The sequence below is a fragment of the Alligator sinensis genome, unplaced genomic scaffold (assembly GCF_000455745.1).
Source record: "Alligator sinensis unplaced genomic scaffold, ASM45574v1 scaffold253_1, whole genome shotgun sequence".
Taxonomy (NCBI): Eukaryota; Metazoa; Chordata; order Crocodylia; family Alligatoridae; genus Alligator; species Alligator sinensis.
This window is the reverse complement of record NW_005842147.1, coordinates 1,637,070-1,647,434: the sequence shown is the minus strand read 5'-3', so window position 1 is coordinate 1,647,434 and position 10,365 is coordinate 1,637,070. Positions and strand designations below refer to the sequence as shown.

At 44.5% G+C, this 10,365-nt stretch overlaps 1 protein-coding gene across 12 annotated transcripts in view; it reads right to left on the bottom strand.

The window, feature by feature from the left end:
- The window catches only part of PHACTR1 (phosphatase and actin regulator 1), a 471,624-nt gene that overhangs the window by 221,845 nt on the left and 239,414 nt on the right, over window positions 1-10,365 (bottom strand). Inside the window, exon 1 of one of the 12 annotated variants that reach the window (XM_006025436.3) lies at window positions 1,787-1,878. The exons of the other annotated variants lie outside the window; for them this stretch is intronic. The gene's annotated coding sequence lies outside the window, so the exon portion shown is untranslated. Of the gene's footprint in view, window positions 1-1,786; window positions 1,879-10,365 lie in introns of those variants that run through there. 12 annotated transcript variants of the gene reach the window in all.

The window sequence follows — 10,365 nt, the reverse complement described above, 5'->3', positions numbered from 1 at the left end:
AGGAAGCCCGCATATCTAGTGCTTTTGCATTTTGGGGGTTACTAGGTTATCTCATATCAAATAGGATAGCATTACCGGTCTGCATCCCACTGACAATTAGGGACTAAACAATCTAACATAAAAAGGAAGCAGATTACTGTAATATGCGTCTGTGAGTCTACTAAAGTCTAGAGTCTACTACAACTGAGATTACACACTCGCACTAAAAGGAAGCACAGCCCTGTTTTCCTCTTACTGTGCTTGTATTTAGAAATACAAGGCTGAGAAAATTAGTGAAGGATGCTGATGCAATCCATTTGCAGATCAATTCAATTAAACTGGCAAGGCGTATTTTTTAAAAAGTGGCTTAGTCTTTTCTTATGGATAAATGAATCATGCTAATATTCTCAAGTACTTGCTGCTGCCTTGCAAACCTCTTGGATTAAATTTCTAAGGGGCTTGTTGTCACCACCCATCCAGAACACGAAAAACAGAAACACTAAAAAAATTAGAGCATGGGCCAAATTCTTCTCTATTGTATTGGAATAATCCAAAGGAGAGATTTACCCACAGTGATTTCCAAGGCTATTTGCATATCCTACACCAAAAACAATTACATTCAGCTTCTCTTGGAGTTAAATCAAAGAAAACTATAATTACACTAGCAGGACTCTAATTTTGAAGAGACATTAGCAAAGCCATAGTTCCTTCATTAAATTGCAAACCTATGGCTGACAAAGGACTGCCAGACCCCAAATACTATTTAGCTCCTCTGCAAAGAACAAACTAAATGGGCTTCTGTTCATTCCAGAATCTACCTCAATGTTAAATGCTAGGAAATAAAGTGGAACCATCCACAAAGCTAACAGCTTAGAGAATTATAGCATTTTCATATTCACATTGACAACCCAAAACCTTTCCCTGACCTTCAAGAAATGAGCCCTGCCTTCTGTATCAGTTTCAGCTAGAGCAAACTCAAGAGACTTCAGATCTAATGTAAAAACACCAAAACAAAAAACTAACTAATAACACTGAGTAGAGATGTGGGGGTAACATCTGTGAGGATGTTTCTGCTTGGATGGTTTTATGCCTCTTCTGGTTCTTAGCATATCCTAATTGCTGACTCTGGCAAAATCCAAACAATTTGTCATTGCTTTGTTTAAACATTGATTTTACAAAACATAAAAAGCATATACTTACCTGTAGAAACACCTGTGATTATAGAGTCACTCTCTCTGAATACCCTTTTGGAGGTTTTGCTCAATCCCAATCACAGTGAGAGGTAGGGATAGCAGTTGTCTGATGAAGGACACTGTATTAATTCCAATAAAAACACAAGCCCCCCAGTGCTTTTGGAGCTGACAGCATGGCGAAATATCACACTAGATTGATTCCATGTAAACCAGTCTTCCAAATACTGATAATTAAGTCAGGCAAACTACTGCAGCACAGCCAAGGAAAAAAAAGTTGATGTACCCAGGCAGAAACACTGATCTTAAATTCACAGGAATGCTAATGAAACCAATCAATACACACAGCAATTTCTATAGCAACTAAAGAGAGTTGTCTCCTTAACCGTTAACACGAGGTTTCTATGACAAATTAAGGCAACCGTCCTCTTGGCTTGTCTCTGGTCAACATGCTGAATGTACACACAGTCCATTCATTCTGTCCCTGTTTCCCTGCCATCCGTTAAGTAGAGAGTGAAGCATCAAGCATCTGACAGTAGTGCACACATGTACACACATTAAATACAAGCAAACATACTCCTGTCTCTCTCTCACACCCACAAGATCGCATCACTCACCGTCACGGGCTTCCTCCCCACGACTGCAGTTGCTGCATATGTGTTTGATCTCCTTGCCTATGTGACAGTGTATCACAAAAGATACATTGCTGTTAGTAGCGGGCTCCTTCAGTGGCTTCATCCTCACTAGATAGAAGGCTTTCTTTTTAGGTTTCTCCCCACTCATGTCTGAAACAGAGCCCTCCCTGCAGCCCGAAGAAGAAAAAGAAAGCATCCCAGGCTGCCTAATGTGTGTGCAATCCGCCATCCGTTCCCTCTCGCTTTGGCATTTGTCTGCCACACACACACACACAACAAGGATTAGGAGGGAGGGCTGGGGGAGAGAGCAAGAGCAGGGAAGCACTGCCTGAGCCTTGGTGACCTCTGCAACCTGGCTGCCTTAGCCAATCCAAATGGTCTTGGCTGGAGTGTGCTCCCAGCTTGTCACTCCTCTGTCCATACCTGTGATGCTTCTCACTTCTCAACCACAGATTCTCAACATGTTCATCAGCAAAACAGCAGTTAATTATTTTCAGCTACCTTGCTTACTACATGCATCCCATGAGTGCACAGCGTCCCTCCATCCCCATCTCCCCCTTTCTCTATCTCACCCCCCTCCCCTTCCCCTCACCTCCTGCTCTGACAAACAAATGTGAGAATTATCACACAGAGCATCAGCGATGTTGGAAGCCTTTGGTGTGGCACATACACGGACAGCCAACGTTGTGTTCCTGCTGCAGGACGAGCTGCAGTTCTCTAGTCCACTGAACAACACTGTTGCCTCTGTGCTCAGGCAGCACAGCAACCTCTTTCATTGAAATTAATATTTTACACACCAAAAGAGAATCATCCAGCATGTTGAGATCGGGCTGGCTCTCCCTCTACCATTCCTCTGAGAACTCCAAGCTATCTGACAACTGGAGGTCTCTGCACTTTGTGCACGCATTGCAGCCAAATTTTGCTCTGTCTTTTTTTTCTTTTTTCTTTTTAAACACTCCTTTCATTTTTGCTTTTCCACCCTCTGTTTGGCTCTTTTAAAAGACAGAGGAGGTATCTGTCCTGTGACTCACAATGACAGCCATTGAAAGTGGCTGGCAGTGACTAGTGACAACAATGCAGGCTTCTCCAGAATGGAATCCCTCTTCCTAAACTAATGCTGATCACGGCTCATCTAGGAGGACAGCAGAAACTTTGAGTCTGTTCAGACTTCTAATCTCAGGACAAATACCCTCTCATTTTCTTCTTTCTCCCTAGCCGAAAGGACAGCTGCTCTGAAGAACAATACAGTGCCATCTCTGGACATTTATGGTCAGGTCAGTTGTTTTCAGAGGCTATCATGAAGCCCATGGCTTGCAGGTGAATTTTATGTAATGTCCTGTATTTTATTTACCCCATGCTAACTGTCTATCCCTTTTGGAGAGTCTACACTGCCCCTCCTCAGCTTAGCAAACACACCAAGCAGATTAAAACTCCCAGACCTGCTGAAACAGCACTTTGAAGAAGTGCCATAGCTCCGTAGCATGCAGGGCATGGAGAGGCCCGCCTCACTGAACGGCAGAAGCACAGCTGTTCTGCAATGTTTAGGGAAGTTAGCTGAACCAATGGGTAACAGCAATTCCATTCTGTTACAAACCCATAGTACCCCTGAGAAAACTTGGTACATTTTCACTTGCAAGGTACTATGTACTTTGGATGCAAACAAATCCTGAAGACTTCTACCTGTACAAAGATGTACTGGAATGGTGGGGAAGTGAAAGGGACTTGTATCCCATAGGGTTTGGGTAAGAAGTATAGAAAAACAGCAGGAGAGGTGAGAAAAATCACAGATGTTATGACAATATGGGCACTGTTTCTTTAAATCTTCAGCAAGATAAAAGCTACATACATTCTAGGCGGCTGCGCTACAGTGCAGCTGAGATGCCAAGTAAGGACATATTTTTAATCAAATTCCTGGTTCTGCTTTAGTAGAAAGTGACACATTTGTCACGTGACAGAAGACACATTCTAATTCAATCATGGGCCAAAAGAGACCGTCCCGATGCCATCTCATTATTTATTTACTTATTTAATCCACCTTTATACAGAGCATTCATTGAAAGTTCTGCCTGCCCAAGCAAGGATAGAGCACAAACTTCAGGGTCCAGTCCTAGGATTTATAGTATTTGGCATCTTTTCCAAAAAATGGAATATGGCAAAAGAGCTGACCTACATGTAGTGCATCGTTCTAATGCAGGCTTGACTTCTCACCTTCACTTCTAGGAGCAGAAACCTATCACTTACAGCAGTAAATGCAATGCTTCAGTTTTCTTGGCATTACCAACAACCGGATTAGTTACTGTTAGATCATACTGAAATAAGGGCTGAAAGAGCTTCCAGTAGAATTGTGCCATTTGCTCAGTCATGCGTATACATCGCCTGTGTGCATGTTTGCCTTGAACAGGAAACAGTCACATCAGGTCAAATTGCATTACTAGCATCAAAGAGTTTGATCCTGAACCTATTGCTCCTCCAAAACTCCCAAAAGTTTAGAATGTGCAAGAAATGCAAGATCAGAATCTCAAGCACAAGCAGATGTGGTAATATGTCTGCATCACATATTGAAGGGTGAATGTATTAAAAAACTATGCTTTGACATTTGAGATCATTCAAAGAGAACAGGTGTTAAATTACAAATTTGAAAAGGAAAAGCTGAAAATTGGTTGTTCCTTTCCATGACAGTCAAAACCAGAGTGCACATGATTCTAGATTTTCTCTTTTATATCCTTTGTCTTAACTAAACCTCACTGACTCCTAACTTTACTAACTCCCAAAGGAATAAAACATGGGAATAATTCAAAAAGTAATTATATGAAAAGAAAAAGTGGCCATAAGCTACTTTGTGAACTTTTCTACAGTTCAGTGTTGCATATAATTGGAGTTTCGCATTGCTATATCATAGAAATAAATGGGATGAAAACTGACTCCAGATGTGACCTTACTCAAGGTTTGGAGACTAGAAGGGTTTCAGACCTAGTATTCCAGTTTGGTTTTAACTCCTTATTCAAAATACCTGGTCCCAAGGCCCCAGCTGTGGAGTGTTGGGAACAGACAAATTCATGGTTCATTGGGAGCTATTAAATAAAATAGTCAAAGATGTATCCTTTGACATTCCTAAACCAATGCCTGCAGATCTCAGAGGTGTGGTAGATCATTCTGGACATACCCTGTTTCTATACTCTTCCTCTAAAGCATCTAATACTTGCCACTATCATATACAGAATACTGGATTAGATGGACCAGTGGTTTGATCAGTTATGTCACTTATGTTCTTATGCTGTATAAGGCCCGCCTCACAGAGGAGACAGAACCCACCTTCCAAAGATGCAAAATACTAAAGCCTGTGGGTTGGGACAAATGGGCTTATTGGTGAAAGAACTGCTCTGGGACTCAGTGGAACCTGGGTCAATTCCTTGTTCTACGACAGACTTCCTGTATGATCTTTGGCAAATCACTAGAAATTTCTTGGTGCCTCAGATCCCTGTCTATGCAGTGAGGACGATACTATTTTCTTGTTCTTGTAGCATCAGTGCTACAAGAATAAATTCACTGAAGTCCAGGAAATGCTTTTCAAGTACAGGGATGGAGGCCAAAAGAGTAGACATGTAGGGATGTACAACTAATGGATTTTTGATTCAGTGGCTGAACCAGGTTTGGGGGTGGGGGTGCAGGGAAAGACTCCCCATTTTGGATTTGCGAAGGCCCAAAATGTTTCAACCAACCAGAAGTGAAACATTCCCCCTCTCCAGTTCTTTTTTTAGCTATAAACTATTTGCTAAATTTGACCCAAATTGGTCATTTGAGGCTTCCCAGAACTGCATTTTTCAATGAATGTATTCTTAACTGAGAAATTTTTGCTAACTTTTCTATGACAGGTAGTAGAGACTGAACCTGGTCTCTAACCCCATTGCACCAAGATTCTGAATACTGCGTCCATTTAGGTATTCCCACACATGAGCTAAGTGTAAACAGCCAAAAAGCTTGAGGCTGAATCCATTCAATCTTTACAAGTTAGTTTAAGCTGCATAGACTGAACTGATAAGCAAGTAAACAGACATTCACTTCAGATTCCAGTAATGCAGCCACATCCCTGCCGTGGTCCAGGCCAGAAGTCGGGGGTGGAGAGGCTGGGGGGGGCACTAGCCCATGGAGCAGACAGCTTGGGCAAAGGCTAGCCTGATCCCCTGCAAGGGGCAGTTTGCGGGGGAAGTGCAAAGCATCCTGGGATGCTAGGGGACTATGAGTTGACTTGAATTTGGAGGAGATCTGGGACAGAAGTTCAATAAACTGATTTAACCGAAATCAGCGAAATCTGATACTACATCCATCCAGGTTAATCTGAAAGCAGTTTATGTGCAATGAACTTCTGTTGTGTTACATATTTGAACCAGTTTCTGATCATTTATACTGGTTTATGTGTAATCTCTGTCCCTAACCACCATGGTTAGACCTCTCCAGTGGCTTTCCCTATCCCTTGAACTCTTTGCAGTACTGTAGAAAGAGCCATGCCAGAACACTGCTTCACAGCATGTAGGAAATTAAGAGGTCTGCTCCACTGGACTACAGAATCACAGCTGTTCTGCTGTATTTGGGGAAACTTGGGAGCTAACTAGATGGCCCAATGGGTAATAGGAATTCCATTTAGATGCAAACCCAAATTACTGCTGAGAAAATTTGGTGCATTTTCACTTGCAGGTGCTATGTACTTTGGATGCAAACATATCTGGCAGCCATCTGCCAATGTGTCTCTTGTAACATGCACTTCACTATAACAGGCAAATTGCCTTCATTCCCAAGAGCCGCCTTATAGAGAGTCTGAATTTGCCACAGCTCGTAAGACAAAAATATGTTTAATTATGATCTGTGTAATTATGGTGAAAGCTGACGCTGTTAATCAGTTCCAGCACAAATAATGTAAGATGAACAAACTGCAGTATTCCTACAGGAAATAACTTGCTTTGTCTTATTTTTAATGATAGGTCAAAAGCATCGTAATAAACCTTTCTGTTCACTGTTTCAATATGTGGCTACAAATCCTAGTGTGCCAACCCTGCAGCCCCAGAAACTGGCACAGGAAGCAAGGGGAAGTTCCTACTTTTATATAGAAAATGATAGGGGTTAGGGTCACAAGCCAACAGGCCAAAGACAGGGAACAGCTAAAAGCTAAAGACGCATGAACACTGTTGTAACAAACTCAGCACCTTTATTTCCCCCCTGCACACACCTCTGAAGGTGTCCCCAAACAAGCCTTTAGTCCCTAGCAAGCTCCAGCAGCAGCCTGCAGCTGTCTCCAAATCTGAGTCCAGCTCCCTTAGTCCACGGTCCTGGCTGACCAAGCCAGTGAAATCTCCAGCTCTACTGTGCACTCCTCTATGTAGGGCTGACCAGGCACCATGTGCATGCTGCTCTCTCTTCCCTTTACTCCAGCCCAACTTTCCTCTTTGTTGTTTGCCCCCACAACCCCTGGAGGTTTCTGGGCATTGTAGTCCAAATTAACTGTCAGCACAGCTCTGCAGACTGCCCCCTGGTCCCTTCTACTACAGGGACAGGCAAAATATAGCCCGCGAGCCAGATACGGCCTGCCAAGCACACAAGGGTCCAGGCCCACCATCATGCAGCTTTTGTGCAGGACTGCTGCTGACACTGCTGCCGCGCCCGGGGACCTGCTCCATTTCCCTGGTCTCCTGCTGGTTTCGGTAGCAGGTAGGGAAGCGGCAGGTGCAGGGCTTGTGGGTGTGAGGGAGGGTGAGGGGTGTGGGGAGGCACCCCATACTCCCCGCCCATGCCCATGGTGTGCAGCCCCACCAGGTGGTGGTGGCAGCAGCAGCAGCAGCCAGGGCGCTCAGAGTGCAGGTGCCTGGCAGGGCCTGGCTCCCGCCAGCACTGCACATTGCAGCAAGGAGAGCCACCTATGCCGGGCTGGTGCTCCTTGCCACTCGCACGCAGCCCCTGTGCTCGCACAGCACTGATGGGAAGCCCAATGTGCTGGAGCCGAATGCCTTCCCTGCTGAGCCTGTGCAGACAAGGACAGAAGCCCCATGCACTGGAGCTGGCTGCACTGGAGCTGGGTACCCCCACTTGTTAGGTGCCTGGGGCTTCCTCCCTTACAGTGTAGCCCCAGGGGGGAAGGCAACTGGCTCTAGAGCCCGAGGCTTCTCTCCTGTGTTGCGCAGCCCTGACAGGGAAGGCAGCTGGCTCCAGCACGTGGGGCTTCCCTCCCTGCTGTGCAAGTGCAAGGGCTGTGTGCGAGTGGTGGGGAGTGCCAGCGATACAGACTGCAGGGGAGGCTGTGTCCCCCGCTGTGATGTGCAGCACTGGCCAGAGATGTGCCCCACCAGGTGCCTGCACCCTGAGCACCCCGCCTGCTGCTGCACCATCGGGAGAGTGTGGGGGGTCCCCACACCCCCCCGCCCTCCCTCACACCCACACCCTGTCCCCATATATACACAACCCCACAACATACCCTATGCTTCTCCACACACAGCCACATCCCTCACAAACCATGCCCCACATCCTACCACCCCCCCACACCCACCATACACACACAAACACCCACTACACACAAACACCCACTACACCCCCCCACAATATACAAAACTAAGAATTTAATTTTGAGTTATTATGCAGTCACCTCTATATACCATACACAAACACAAATCATGACAAAAATATTTTTTGTAATAAAATTCAAATATGTTATAGTAGGTGTTTGACTTTATGATTTGTTTTTTTTTTCTGGTTCTAAGATGGCAACCCCACCCAGGAATATTTCCAGGGGGCAAGGGGCTGGCCTTCCAGTGGCACAGGTCAGGGCTTAGGGGTGGGACTTCACCCCAAGATGGCAACAAGGGGGTGAGGCAACTCACAAGGGGCGGGACTACCCATGCAGTCCTCAATAGTTCACCAAAACTCATTAAGTGACCCTTCACCCAAGATAATTGCCTGTCCCTGTTTTACTGTTACACACATTCAATTCACATTGCATTACTTCTCCCTTTTGACTGGTTGTGCTCTCGCATCCAAATAAAGTTACACTGTGTTGTCCCTAAGCCACCTGGGAAGGCTCCGCACTCACTGGGGATTCAGGGATGTAGACCCTCGCTGGCTCTGGTAAGTTTTGGGTATACCCTGTTGTACCCAGCCTTGACCCATAGTATTTGACCTACCTCAAGTATTTGTTCATCCTCACAACTGGATGGTGAGTACAAGGTCTTTCTTTGCTACCTATCTTCTACATACTGCTCTAGGCTGCCCCAGCTTGAGGTCATTAAAGGTGGCTGGAACACAATATTTTTCCTACAACTCATGCAGATAAACAGGTACCAGGAATAGCAAGAAGAATTCTCACCTACATCACCACTGCAGCAACAGAGGAATACAGAGAATGTCTTGTAGCATTAAAGTCTTGATCCCTCCAACAGTTCTAGTTAACAGACTGAGCCCATCTCAGTGACTATAAGTTAAAATGTTAGTGATCCTAAAACATTATAACCTTATTATTCATAGCTTTATGGCCTTAAATTGTACATTAAACATGTGACCTCTTTGTTTAATGTCTATTTTTGGACTCCCTTGGTGTTTGGCAAGATTTCTATTTTCCTTTTGGCTGTTTCTTGCCTTAGTACTGTGAACCGTGCATATGTAAAATCAAATGCAAGCTGTGTGTGATGGTTTTATCTTGGTACATGTGCTACAAGGTAGTAGGGGGTAGACTAAAATCCCCTGATCAACACTTTCTAAATAAGGGGAAAAACATGCAAAAACATTTGTGATAATGAATTAATGAGCCACTTGAAGCCCATCCCTTTCAATAACACCATATACTCCCCACACTGACAAAGCCAAGACGGCCACAAGGTATATTTGGCAGCCGAAGGTGGTCAAAGGAGTAAGTTGCAGAGTGGACTGTCCTTCCACTTGTCAGAAGCCATTTTCTGGTAAAACTACAAGGCTGTTGTGTTCTGCATTTCACAGCACTAAGCACTACAAATCTTTGTCCATATATTGGGGCTTGGAGCCATTGCCACGATTCAAAAAGTAATAACAATCATTCTTTCTATGGTTAAAACATTTGTGTTTTTTACATAAAACTCTAACCCAAGAGTGATAAAGTGAGGGGGGAGAGTGCAGTCAGTGACTCCATGTTGGGCAGGACTCCACTTTCCACATTGGAAGATCATCTTTGATTTCTGTAGCTACAGTTTCATCCTTGTACAAGAATCAGAGCTGCTCCACACAGCTATGAGCTTGTGAGGGTCAGATGACTGTAGCTGCTGCAGTAATACACAAAGAGAAGGAAGCAGAATGGAATTGCTCGTCTTGGCCTCCCCACATTTTTTACATTTTGTTGAAAGACCCTGCAGATCCTCTTGTGCCTCTTGCTGGAATCTCAATGCCTCTGACACATGCTCTATTGCTATACAACAGGTCCTTCACTTAGAAGCCATGCTATGTTTTTTATGAGAAACCACACGGTGTCACAAAACCTAACTGAAAAGGTTACTCATGAAAAGCACAGGCTTGGAAACACCTGTTTGCTATTCTGGGATTAAATTCAGGTGGTA